Consider the following 13,462-nt stretch of genomic DNA (forward strand, 5'->3'; position numbering starts at 1 on the left):
TATTGTGGAAACCACAGTTTTTTGAAGAATTTTCCAGCTTTCCCTCTGGTACAGCGTTGGGTCAGGAAGAGTCAGGTTGAATTTAATTGGTTGCTGATTTAAAATATGCAAATTTTAAAGCAGTGTCACCAGGATCTATTAAGTATGTTTTAATGTAAATAAATGCATATGCGTGTGTATCGGTAGAATGTTATTTCGTGGAGTAACAGATATGTGTATATTTATATGTTTTTATTTCAGTTGATGATGCCGAACCGTGTCTTACTGTAAGTAAGGAGGGTTTCCCCCCTTTCTGTCTGTGTGAGCGATAAACAGTTTTATTAAGACTATACTTTCAGGGATCATTTCTATAGTTTTTAACTGAGGAAATGTGATTGAAAGTGTTTGGTCTTCGCTAACCACGATGAAGAATTGTAGTGTTCTCTTCTGAGCGTGAAGTGAGTGAACAGTGTTGCATTTATGTAGCTGCTGTTTGCTATTGATGATCGTTCTTATTCCTTTCAAGAGGATTGGAGAAAGAGTACACAATCTGAGTGGTTAGCTACTTTATAGGGTGTAAGGAAGTCTATCCGTTTTTAATTTCTTGCTTAGTTTGTTATTTTTATAGTGTGCACTTTGGTTTATTTTTATTTAGCTGTTGAGTTCATGAATACTTAGTAGAAGCTGTTGAGCTTTTTTGGACTTGTTAATTTTGCAAGAGCTTATCTTTGAAAAGCACTTCTCACCGTCAGTTGGTATTTTGGTATGTTATTTATAAAAAAAGGTTTGTCTTTTAGAAAGTGGGGAGTGAAGAGTACTTTTTAAACGGACTGTGCGTATGAGCTATTTGTAGAGCCTAGGCTGCTGCAAGGCAACTACTGCTACTCAACGATTTAACACTCTTTCAATTCGACTGTTTAAAGAAACCTCCTAATGCTAGTTAAGCCTTTTAGACTAAGAGGAAGCGTATCACCCTGGCCACAGGTTATACAACTTACAAGGCTGCGGTGGATCTTAGACTGCTGAGGATAAAAAACTCCTCCTTTGGTATTTGCTAAAGTTTTCACAGGAATTTGTGGAGTGCAAAGCAGAAGTAAAGGACTGTGTATGTTTACTTATCATTATGAAATCTAGTGTGCTCAGCACAAAAACTTGCAGCTCCCAACTAGCCCCCGTACAGCCCCTACTACATTAAGGGCTTAATGTATTCGAACTTTGGAATTTGAAGGATCCATTGGGGAGAATGGAGTTGCAACAATAAAAAATAATGGTCAAAACGAGCCACCTGCTCCAGCAAGTACCATTTTCTTGGTTCTCCTGCTTTAACTCAGAATATTCTTAATTCATAGACTGGAATGTTGTGATATCAGAATAGACTTTCTACCTCGGGTATCACATTGATTAAATGCCCTATCCTCTCGATATAGAAGCTCAGCTTTAACTTGAGTCAAGAACTCAAACAGAGGGTATTTAAGGACCATTGTAGCCCCCTTTAGCGTTCCATTATGCTATATTCGAACACTGGAAGATTAGACCCTCATGTAGAGAATCGAAATATCAGCCGTTTGTAAATAGTAGGATAAACCCTGTGCCTTGAAACTTCTAATGGTTCGAGCCCCGACTGCCACGATTTTGGATTTCCACCGTGCTGCGACGCCTAGGAAAAGACCTAGGTGGGCTGGCGCCAGACCGTAAATTGTGGAAGTTCACGGTGTGGTGACAGGCCAGGTGAATACCCATAGACTGTTCTTCTTGGTTATGCAAGAGTCTGGGGCATTGCCCGACTGGTTTTCCAGGCATGGCCTCTTTTTACGTAAAACTTACACAGTTAAGACCTTACTGTGATAGCCTTTTAGCCTGCCGCAAGAGGCAATGGCGACCAGGAACGGTCCCCTTTCCTCTGTTTGTCCCTAGCCTTCAACTTTAGTCTATCATGCTGAATTAAAGTTTAGTTCTCTAACCAAAGACTGCAGCGGCAGGTTTTAATTATCTATCACTGATCTGCTGAGAGCTTAGCCAGGTGACAGAAAAAATGCTGTTGTGATATCTTCCTGTAACCCTTGGACAGCTTAGCATAGAGTTATAAAACTTTTTGTTCGCGATATGTTATGAAGAATCAAGATTGAAGTAGAAATTGTAAGTGGTCCGAAGGTGTTGCAGATAAGTTCTGATCTAAAAAGGAAGGTCACAGGCAGAGTTTTTTTTTTAAACAACTGTCTACTGTTGACAGTTGTTCCTTTCTTCATTTAAGGATATGCTGGAAGACAGAAGTGTACACTGAAAAGTTAAATTCCGGGTTCTGATGAATATTAGGTACCAAACGTTTCCGGCAAGTATTCACTTCCCAGTGTAAAAAGTATTTTGCACAAAAAAACATAAACTATATTTTGGATACTTCTGTAGTTCCGAGAGGCTAAACGTCTAGTAGCTTTAAAAACCCGCATAAATTCAAGCTGGGTGGTAGGACAAGTTGTTGTTCATGTGAACGCTTTCCTAGATAACCAGGAATTCAGGGCGCTACTGAAAGCGATAGGTTCCGTTATCTCCTGTAGTTGCTGAAAGCAGGTTTTCACAAAGTTTGGACCATCGCCGAAGGCCATCCTCAGCTTAGAGTCTTATATGTGAACTGGGGAACAGTTCGTTTTTTTGGGGTAACCGATCCAAGATGTTGACCTACATTTGATCTGTGGGACAACTGTTCAAAATTTCAAGGTAGCTGTAATGCTACAACTTTTGTTTCCACACTTGCAAGCTTAGCAGGTCGCTTCACATATGCTAGCGATCAGTGTCACTCTTTTGGCTGATTGACTGTTCCTAATCTAGACCAAATATTCCCATTAAAAATCATCTCTATGATATTGTGGAAACCACAGTTTTTTGAAGAATTTTCCAGCTTTCCCTCTGGTACAGCCTTGGGTCAGGAAGAGTCAGGTTGAATTTAATTGGTTGCTGATTTAAAATATGCAAATTTTAAAGCAGTGTCACCAGGATCTATTAAGTATGTTTTAATGTAAATAAATGCATATGCGTGTGTATCGGTAGAGTGTTATTTCGTGGAGTAACAGATATGTGTATATTTATATGTTTTTATTTCAGTTGATGATGCCGAACCGTGTCTTACTGTAAGTAAGGAGGGTTTCCCCCCTTTCTGTCTGTGTGAGCGATAAACAGTTTTATTAAGACTATACTTTCAGGGATCATTTCTATAGTTTTTAACTGAGGAAATGTGATTGAAAGTGTTTGGTCTTCGCTAACCACGATGAAGAATTGAAGTGTTCTCTTCTGAGCGTGAAGTGAGTGAACAGTGTTGCAATTATGTAGCTGCTGTTTGCTATTGATGATCGTTCTTATTCCTTTCAAGAGGATTGGAGAAAGAGTACACAATCTGAGTGGTTAGCTACTTTATAGGGTGTAAGGAAGTCTATCTGTTCTTAATTTCTTGCTTAGTTTGTTATTTTTATAGTGTGCACTTTGGTTTATTTTTATTTAGCTGTTGAGTTCATGAATACTTAGTAGAAGCTGTTGAGCTTTTTTGGACTTGTGGTTTTTGCAAGAGCTTATCTTTGAAAAGCACTTCTCACCGTCAGTTGGTAATTTGGTATGTTATTTATAAAAAAAGGTTTGTTTTTTAGAAAGTTTGGGAGTGAAGAGTACTATTTAAACGGACTGTGCGTATGACCTATTTGTAGAGCCTAGGCTGCTGCAAGGCAACTACTGCTACTCAACGATTTAACACTCTTTCAATTCGACTGTTTAAAGAAACCTCCTAATGCTAGTTAAGCCTTTTAGACTAAGAGGAAGCGTATCACCCTGGCCACAGGTTATACAACTTACAAGGCTGCGGTGGATCTTAGACTGCTGAGGATAAAAAACTCCTCCTTTGGTATTTGCTAAAGTTTTCACAGGAATTTGTGGAGTGCAAAGCAGAAGTAAAGGACTGTGTATGTTTACTTATCATTATGAAATCTAGTGTGCTCAGCACAAAAACTTGCAGCTCCCAACTAGCCCCCGTACAGCCCCTACTACATCAAGGGCTTAATGTATTCGAACTTTGGAATTTGAAGGATCCATTGGGGAGAATGGAGTTGCAACAATAAAAAATAATGGTCAAAATGAGCCACCTGCTCCAGCAAGTACCATTTTCTTGGTTCTCCTGCTTTAACTCAGAATATTCTTAATTCATAGACTGGAATGTTGTGATATCAGAATAGACTTTCTACCTCGGGTATCACATTGATTAAATGCCCTATCCTCTCGATATAGAAGCTCAGCTTTAACTTGAGTCAAGAACTCAAACAGAGGGTATTTAAGGACCATTGTAGCCCCCTTTAGCGTTCCATTATGCTATATTCGAACACTGGAAGATTAGACCCTCATGTAGAGAATCGAAATATCAGCCGTTTGTAAATAGTAGGATAAACCCTGTGCCTTGAAACTTCTAATGGTTCGAGCCCCGACTGCCACCATTTTGGATTTCCACCGTGCTGCGACGCCTAGGAAAAGACCTAGGTGGGCTGGCGCCAGACCGTAAATTGTGGAAGTTCACGGTGTGGTGACAGGCCAGGTGAATACCCATAGACTGTTCTTCTTGGTTATGCAAGAGTCTGGGGCATTGCCCGACTGGTTTTCCAGCCATGGCCTCTTTTTACGTAAAACTTACACAGTTAAGACCTTACTGTGATAGCCTTTTAGCCTGCCGCAAGAGGCAATGGCGACCAGGAACGGTCCCCTTTCCTCTGTTTGTCCCTAGCCTTCAACTTTAGTCTATCATGCTGAATTAAAGTTTAGTTCTCTAACCAAAGACTGCAGCGGCAGGTTTTAATTATCTATCACTGATCTGCTGAGAGCTTAGCCAGGTGACAGAAAAAATGCTGTTGTGATATCTTCCTGTAACCCTTGGACAGCTTAGCATAGAGTTATAAAACTTTTTGTTCGCGATATGTTATGAAGAATCAAGATTGAAGTAGAAATTGTAAGTGGTCCGAAGGTGTTGCAGATAAGTTCTGATCTAAAAAGGAAGGTCACAGGCAGAGTTTTTTTTTTAAACAACTGTCTACTGTTGACAGTTGTTCCTTTCTTCATTTAAGGATATGCTGGAAGACAGAAGTGTACACTGAAAAGTTCAATTCCGGGTTCTGATGAATATTAGGTACCAAACGTTTCCGGCAAGTATTCACTTCCCAGTGTAAAAAGTATTTTGCACAAAAAAAACATAAACTATATTTTGGATACTTCTGTAGTTCCGAGAGGCTAAACGTCTAGTAGCTTTAAAACCCCGCATAAATTCAAGCTGGGTGGTAGGACAAGTTGTTGTTCATGTGAACGCTTTCCTAGATAACCAGGAATTCAGGGCGCTACTGAAAGCGATAGGTTCCGTTATCTCCTGTAGTTGCTGAAAGCAGGTTTTCACAAAGTTTGGACCATCGCCGAAGGCCATCCTCAGCTTAGAGTCTTATATGTGAACTGGGGAACAGTTCAAGCTTAGCAGGTCGCTTCACATATGCTAGCGATCAGTGTCACTCTTTTGGCTGATTGACTGTTCCTAATCTAGACCAAATATTCCCATTAAAAATCATCTCTATGATATTGTGGAAACCACAGTTTTTTGAAGAATTTTCCAGCTTTCCCTCTGGTACAGCGTTGGGTCAGGAAGAGTCAGGTTGAATTTAATTGGTTGCTGATTTAAAATATGCAAATTTTAAAGCAGTGTCACCAGGATCTATTAAGTATGTTTTAATGTAAATAAATGCATATGCGTGTGTATCGGTAGAATGTTATTTCGTGGAGTAACAGATATGTGTATATTTATATGTTTTTATTTCAGTTGATGATGCCGAACCGTGTCTTACTGTAAGTAAGGAGGGTTTCCCCCCTTTCTGTCTGTGTGAGCGATAAACAGTTTTATTAAGACTATACTTTCAGGGATCATTTCTATAGTTTTTAACTGAGGAAATGTGATTGAAAATGTTTGGTCTTCGCTAACTACGATGAAGAATTGAAGTGTTCTCTTCTGAGCGTGAAGTGAGTGAACAGTGTTGCATTTATGTAGCTGCTGTTTGCTATTGATGATCGTTCTTATTCCTTTCAAGAGGATTGGAGAAAGAGTACACAATCTGAGTGGTTAGCTACTTTATAGGGTGTAAGGAAGTCTATCCGTTCTTAATTTCTTGCTTAGTTTGTTATTTTTATAGTGTGCACTTTGGTTTATTTTTATTTAGCTGTTGAGTTCATGAATACTTAGTAGAAGCTGTTGAGCTTTATTGGACTTGTTGTTTTTGCAAGAGCTTATCTTTGAAAAGCACTTCTCACCGTCAGTTGGTATTTTGGTATGTTATTTATAAAAAAAGGTTTGTCTTTTAGAAAGTGGGGAGTGAAGAGTACTTTTTAAACGGACTGTGCGTATGAGCTATTTGTAGAGCCTAGGCTGCTGCAAGGCAACTACTGCTACTCAACGATTTAACACTCTCTCAATTCGACTGTTTAAAGAAACCTCCTAATGCTAGTTAAGCCTTTTAGACTAAGAGGAAGCGTATCACCCTGGCCACAGGTTATACAACTTACAAGGCTGCGGTGGATCTTAGACTGCTGAGGATAAAAAACTCCTCCTTTGGTATTTGCTAAAGTTTTCACAGGAATTTGTGGAGTGCAAAGCAGAAGTAAAGGACTGTGTATGTTTACTTATCATTATGAAATCTAGTGTGCTCAGCACAAAAACTTGCAGCTCTCAACTAGCCCCCGTACAGCCCCTACTACATCAAGGGCTTAATGTATTCGAACTTTGGAATTTGAAGGATCCATTGGGGAGAATGGAGTTGCAACAATAAAAAATAATGGTCAAAACGAGCCACCTGCTCCAGCAAGTACCATTTTCTTGGTTCTCCTGCTTTAACTCAGAATATTCTTAATTCATAGACTGGAATGTTGTGATATCAGAATAGACTTTCTACCTCGGGTATCACATTGATTAAATGCCCTATCCTCTCGATATAGAAGCTCAGCTTTAACTTGAGTCAAGAACTCAAACAGAGGGTATTTAAGGACCATTGTAGCCCCCTTTAGCGTTCCATTATGCTATATTCGAACACTGGAAGATTAGACCCTCATGTAGAGAATCGAAATATCAGCCGTTTGTAAATAGTAGGATAAACCCTGTGCCTTGAAACTTCTAATGGTTCGAGCCCCGACTTCCACCATTTTGGATTTCCACCGTGCTGGGACGCCTAGGAAAAGACCTAGGTGGGCTGGCGCCAGACCGTAAATTGTGGAAGTTCACGGTGTGGTGACAGGCCAGGTGAATACCCATAGACTGTTCTTCTTGGTTATGCAAGAGTCTGGGGCATTGCCCGACTGGTTTTTCCAGCCATGGCCTCTTTTTACGTAAAACTTACACAGTTAAGACCTTACTGTGATAGCCTTTTAGCCTGCCGCAAGAGGCAATGGCGACCAGGAACGGTCCCCTTTCCTCTGTTTGTCCCTAGCCTTCAACTTTAGTCTATCATGCTGAATTAAAGTTTAGTTCTCTAACCAAAGACTGCAGCGGCAGGTTTTAATTGTCTATCACTGATCTGCTGAGAGCTTAGCCAGGTGACAGAAAAAATGCTGTTGTGATATCTTCCTGTAACCCTTGGACAGCTTAGCATAGAGTTATAAAACTTTTTGTTCGCGATATGTTATGAAGAATCAAGATTGAAGTAGAAATTGTAAGTGGTCCGAAGGTGTTGCAGATAAGTTCTGATCTAAAAAGGAAGGTCACAGGCAGAGTTTTTTTTTTAAACAACTGTCTACTGTTGACAGTTGTTCCTTTCTTCATTTAAGGATATGCTGGAAGACAGAAGTGTACACTGAAAAGTTCAATTCCGGGTTCTGATGAATATTAGGTACCAAACGTTTCCGGCAAGTATTCACTTCCCAGTGTAAAAAGTATTTTGCACAAAAAAACATAAACTATATTTTGGATACTTCTGTAGTTCCGAGAGGCTAAACGTCTAGTAGCTTTAAAAACCCGCATAAATTCAAGCTGGGTGGTAGGACAAGTTGTTGTTCATGTGAACGCTTTCCTAGATAACCAGGAATTCAGGGCGCTACTGAAAGCGATAGGTTCCGTTATCTCCTGTAGTTGCTGAAAGCAGGTTTTCACAAAGTTTGGACCATCGCCGAAGGCCATCCTCAGCTTAGAGTCTTATATGTGAACTGGGGAACAGTTCGTTTTTTTGGGGTAACCGATCAAAGATGTTGACCTACATTTGATCTGTGGGGCAACTGTTCAAAATGTCAAGGTAGCTGTAATGCTACAACTTTTGTTTCCACACTTGCAAGCTTAGCATGTCGCTTCACATATGCTAGCGATCAGTGTCACTCTTTTGGCTGATTGACTGTTCCTAATCTAGACCAAATATTCCCATTAAAAATCATCTCTATGATATTGTGGAAACCACAGTTTTTTGAAGAATTTTCCAGCTTTCCCTCTGGTACAGCGTTGGGTCAGGAAGAGTCGGTTGAATTTAATTGGTTGCTGATTTAAAATATGCAAATTTTAAAGCAGTGTCACCAGGAACTATTAAGTATGTTTTAATGTAAATAAATGCATATGCGTGTGTATCGGTAGAATGTTATTTCGTGGAGTAACAGATATGTGTATATTTATATGTTTTTATTTCAGTTGATGATGCCGAACCGTGTCTTACTGTAAGTAAGGAGGGTTTCCCCCCTTTCTGTCTGTGTGAGCGATAAACAGTTTTATTAAGACTATACTTTCAGGGATCATTTCTATAGTTTTTAACTGAGGAAATGTGATTGAAAGTGTTTGGTCTTCGCTAACCACGATGAAGAATTGAAGTGTTCTCTTCTGAGCGTGAAGTGAGTGAACAGTGTTGCATTTATGTAGCTGCTGTTTGCTATTGATGATCGTTCTTATTCCTTTCAAGAGGATTGGAAAAAGAGTACACAATCTGAGTGGTTAGCTACTTTATAGGGTGTAAGGAAGTCTATCCGTTCTTAATTTCTTGCTTAGTTTGTTATTTTTATAGTGTGCACTTTTTTTTTTTTTTATTTAGCTGTTGAGTTCATGAATACTTAGTAGAAGCTGTTGAGCTTTTTTGGACTTGTGGTTTTGCAAGAGCTTATCTTTGAAAAGCACTTCTCACCGTCAGTTGGTATTTTGGTATGTTATTTATAAAAAAAGGTTTGTTTTTTAGAAAGTTTGGGAGTGAAGAGTACTTTTTAAACGGACTGTGCGTATGAGCTATTTGTAGAGCCTAGGCTGCTGCAAGGCAACTACTGCTACTCAACGATTTAACACTCTTTCAATTCGACTGTTGAAAGGAACCTCCTAATGCTAGTTAAGCCTTTTAGACTAAGAGGAAGCGTATCACCCTGGTCACAGGTTATACAACTTACAAGGCTGCGGTGGATCTTAGACTGCTGAGGATAAAAAACTCCTCCTTTGGTATTTGCTAAAGTTTTCACAGGAATTTGTGGAGTGCAAAGCAGAAGTAAAGGACTGTGTATGTTTACTTATCATTATGAAATCTAGTGTGCTCAGCACAAAAACTTGCAGCTCCCAACTAGCCCCCGTACAGCCCCTAGTACATCAAGGGCTTAATGTATTCGAACTTTGGAATTTGAAGGATCCATTGGGGAGAATGGAGTTGCAACAATAAAAAATAATGGTCAAAACGAGCCACCTGCTCCAGCAAGTACCATTTTCTTGGTTCTCCTGCTTTAACTCAGAATATTCCTAATTCATAGACTGGAATGTTGTGATATCAGAATAGACTTTCTACCTCGGGTATCACATTGATTAAATGCCCTATCCTCTCGATATAGAAGCTCAGCTTTAACTTGAGTCAAGAACTCAAACAGAGGGTATTTAAGGACCATTGTAGCCCCCTTTAGCGTTCCATTATGCTATATTCGAACACTGGAAGATTAGACCCTCATGTAGAGAATCGAAATATCAGCCGTTTGTAAATAGTAGGATAAACCCTGTGCCTTGAAACTTCTAATGGTTCGAGCCCCGACTGCCACCATTTTGGATTTCCACCGTGCTGCGACGCCTAGGAAAAGAGCTAGGTGGGCTGGCGCCAGACCGTAAATTGTGGAAGTTCACGGTGTGGTGACAGGCCAGGTGAATACCCATAGACTGTTCTTCTTGGTTATGCAAGAGTCTGGGGCATTGCCCGACTGGTTTTCCAGCCATGGCCTCTTTTTACGTAAAACTTACACAGTTAAGACCTTATTGTGATAGCCTTTTAGCCTGCCGCAAGAGGCAATGGCGACCAGGAACGGTCCCCTTTCCTCTGTTTGTCCCTAGCCTTCAACTTTAGTCTATCATGCTGAATTAAAGTTTAGTTCTCTAACCAAAGACTGCAGCGGCAGGTTTTAATTATCTATCACTGATCTGCTGAGAGCTTAGCCAGGTGACAGAAAAAATGCTGTTGTGATATCTTCCTGTAACCCTTGGACAGCTTAGCATAGAGTTATAAAACTTTTTGTTCGCGATATGTTATGAAGAATCAAGATTGAAGTAGAAATTGTAAGTGGTCCGAAGGTGTTGCAGATAAGTTCTGATCTAAAAAGGAAGGTCACAGGCAGAGTTTTTTTTTTAAACAACTGTCTACTGTTGACAGTTGTTCCTTTCTTCATTTAAGGATATGCTGGAAGACAGAAGTGTACACTGAAAAGTTCAATTCCGGGTTCTGATGAATATTAGGTACCAAACGTTTCCGGCAAGTATTCACTTCCCAGTGTAAAAAGTATTTTGCACAAAAAAACATAAACTATATTTTGGATACTTCTGTAGTTCAGAGAGGCTAAACGTCTAGTAGCTTTAAAAACCCGCATAAATTCAAGCTGGGTGGTAGGACAAGTTGTTGTTCATGTGAACGCTTTCCTAGATAACCAGGAATTCAGGGCGCTACTGAAAGCGATAGGTTCCGTTATCTCCTGTAGTTGCTGAAAGCAGGTTTTCACAAAGTTTGGACCATCGCCGAAGGCCATCCTCAGCTTAGAGTCTTATATGTGAACTGGGGAATAGTTCGTTTTTTTGGGGTAACCGATCAAAGATGTTGACCTACATTTGATCTGTGGGGCAACTGTTCAAAATGTCAAGGTAGCTGTAATGCTACAACTTTTGTTTCCACACTTGCAAGCTTAGCAGGTCGCTTCACATATGCTAGCGATCAGTGTCACTCTTTTGGCTGATTGACTGTTCCTAATCTAGACCAAATATTCCCATTAAAAATCATCTCTATGATATTGTGGAAACCACAGTTTTTTGAAGAATTTTCCAGCTTTCCCTCTGGTACAGCGTTGGGTCAGGAAGAGTCAGGTTGAATTTAATTGGTTGCTGATTTAAAATATGCAAATTTTAAAGCAGTGTCACCAGGATCTATTAAGTATGTTTTAATGTAAATAAATGCATATGCGTGTGTATCGGTAGAATGTTATTTCGTGGAGTAACAGATATGTGTATATTTATATGTTTTTATTTCAGTTGATGATGCCGAACCGTGTCTTACTGTAAGTAAGGAGGGTTTCCCCCCTTTCTGTCTGTGTGAGCGATAAACAGTTATATTAAGACTATACTTTCAGGGATCATTTCTATAGTTTTTAACTGAGGAAATGTGATTGAAAGTGTTTGGTCTTTGCTAACCACGATGAAGAATTGAAGTGTTCTCTTCTGAGCGTGAAGTGAGTGAACAGTGTTGCATTTATGTAACTGCTGTTTGCTATTGATGATCGTTCTTATTCCTTTCAAGAGGATTGGAGAAAGAGTACACAATCTGAGTGGTTAGCTACTTTATAGGGTGTAAGGAAGTCTATCCGTTCTTAATTTCTTGCTTAGTTTGTTATTTTTATAGTGTGCACTTTGGTTTATTTTTATTTAGCTGTTGAGTTCATGAATACTTAGTAGAAGCTGTTGAGCTTTTTTGGACTTGTGGTTTTTGCAAGAGCTTATCTTTGAAAAGCACTTCTCACCGTCAGTTGGTATTTTGGTATGTTATTTATAAAAAAAGGTTTGTTTTTTAGAAAGTTTGGGAGTGAAGAGTACTTTTTAAACGGACTGTGCGTATGAGCTATTTGTAGAGCCTAGGCTGCTGCAAGGCAACTACTGCTACTCAACGATTTAACACTCTTTCAATTCGACTGTTGAAAGGAACCTCCTAATGCTAGTTAAGCCTTTTAGACTAAGAGGAAGCGTATCACCCTGGTCACAGGTTATACAACTTACAAGGCTGCGGTGGATCTTAGACTGCTGAGGATAAAAAACTCCTCCTTTGGTATTTGCTAAAGTTTTCACAGGAATTTGTGGAGTGCAAAGCAGAAGTAAAGGACTGTGTATGTTTACTTATCATTATGAAATCTAGTGTGCTCAGCACAAAAACTTGCAGCTCCCAACTAGCCCCCGTACAGCCCCTAGTACATCAAGGGCTTAATGTATTCGAACTTTGGAATTTGAAGGATCCATTGGGGAGAATGGAGTTGCAACAATAAAAAATAATGGTCAAAACGAGCCACCTGCTCCAGCAAGTACCATTTTCTTGGTTCTCCTGCTTTAACTCAGAATATTCCTAATTCATAGACTGGAATGTTGTGATATCAGAATAGACTTTCTACCTCGGGTATCACATTGATTAAATGCCCTATCCTCTCGATATAGAAGCTCAGCTTTAACTTGAGTCAAGAACTCAAACAGAGGGTATTTAAGGACCATTGTAGCCCCCTTTAGCGTTCCATTATGCTATATTCGAACACTGGAAGATTAGACCCTCATGTAGAGAATCGAAATATCAGCCGTTTGTAAATAGTAGGATAAACCCTGTGCCTTGAAACTTCTAATGGTTCGAGCCCCGACTGCCACCATTTTGGATTTCCACCGTGCTGCGACGCCTAGGAAAAGAGCTAGGTGGGCTGGCGCCAGACCGTAAATTGTGGAAGTTCACGGTGTGGTGACAGGCCAGGTGAATACCCATTGACTGTTCTTCTTGGTTATGCAAGAGTCTGGGGCATTGCCCGACTGGTTTTCCAGCCATGGCCTCTTTTTACGTAAAACTTACACAGTTAAGACCTTACTGTGATAGCCTTTTAGCCTGCCGCAAGAGGCAATGGCGACCAGGAACGGTCCCCTTTCCTCTGTTTGTCCCTAGCCTTCAACTTTAGTCTATCATGCTGAATTAAAGTTTAGTTCTCTAACCAAAGACTGCAGCGGCAGGTTTTAATTATCTATCACTGATCTGCTGAGAGCTTAGCCAGGTGACAGAAAAAATGCTGTTGTGATATCTTCCTGTAACCCTTGGACAGCTTAGCATAGAGTTATAAAACTTTTTGTTCGCGATATGTTATGAAGAATCAAGATTGAAGTAGAAATTGTAAGTGGTCCGAAGGTGTTGCAGATAAGTTCTGATCTAAAAAGGAAGGTCACAGGCAGAGTTTTTTTTTTAAACAACTGTCTACTGTTGACAGTTGTTCCTTTCTTCATTTA

At 39.9% G+C, this 13,462-nt stretch overlaps 5 non-coding genes across 5 annotated transcripts; all 5 read left to right on the forward strand.

Moving 5' to 3' along the window:
* Positions 1–322: 322 nt before the first annotated feature.
* On the forward strand, positions 323–538 carry LOC147730161 (small nucleolar RNA U3). The gene has a single exon (XR_015309038.1). It is a non-coding gene; the product is annotated as a small nucleolar RNA U3 (small nucleolar RNA).
* Positions 539–3,157: 2,619 nt separating this feature from the next.
* Positions 3,158–3,373, forward strand: LOC147730162 (small nucleolar RNA U3). Its single transcript, XR_015309065.1, has one exon. It is a non-coding gene; the product is annotated as a small nucleolar RNA U3 (small nucleolar RNA).
* Positions 3,374–5,885: 2,512 nt separating this feature from the next.
* Positions 5,886–6,101, forward strand: LOC147730163 (small nucleolar RNA U3). The gene has a single exon (XR_015309109.1). It is a non-coding gene; the product is annotated as a small nucleolar RNA U3 (small nucleolar RNA).
* Positions 6,102–8,720: 2,619 nt separating this feature from the next.
* LOC147730164 (small nucleolar RNA U3) lies at positions 8,721–8,936 on the forward strand. The gene has a single exon (XR_015309040.1). It is a non-coding gene; the product is annotated as a small nucleolar RNA U3 (small nucleolar RNA).
* A 2,619-nt stretch (positions 8,937–11,555) lies between these two features.
* Positions 11,556–11,771, forward strand: LOC147730165 (small nucleolar RNA U3). Its single transcript, XR_015309039.1, has one exon. It is a non-coding gene; the product is annotated as a small nucleolar RNA U3 (small nucleolar RNA).
* The last annotated feature ends 1,691 nt before the right edge of the window (positions 11,772–13,462 follow it).

Source organism: Lissotriton vulgaris, chromosome 2_1 (assembly GCF_964263255.1).
Source record: "Lissotriton vulgaris chromosome 2_1, aLisVul1.2, whole genome shotgun sequence".
Classification (NCBI taxonomy): domain Eukaryota; kingdom Metazoa; phylum Chordata; class Amphibia; order Caudata; family Salamandridae; genus Lissotriton; species Lissotriton vulgaris.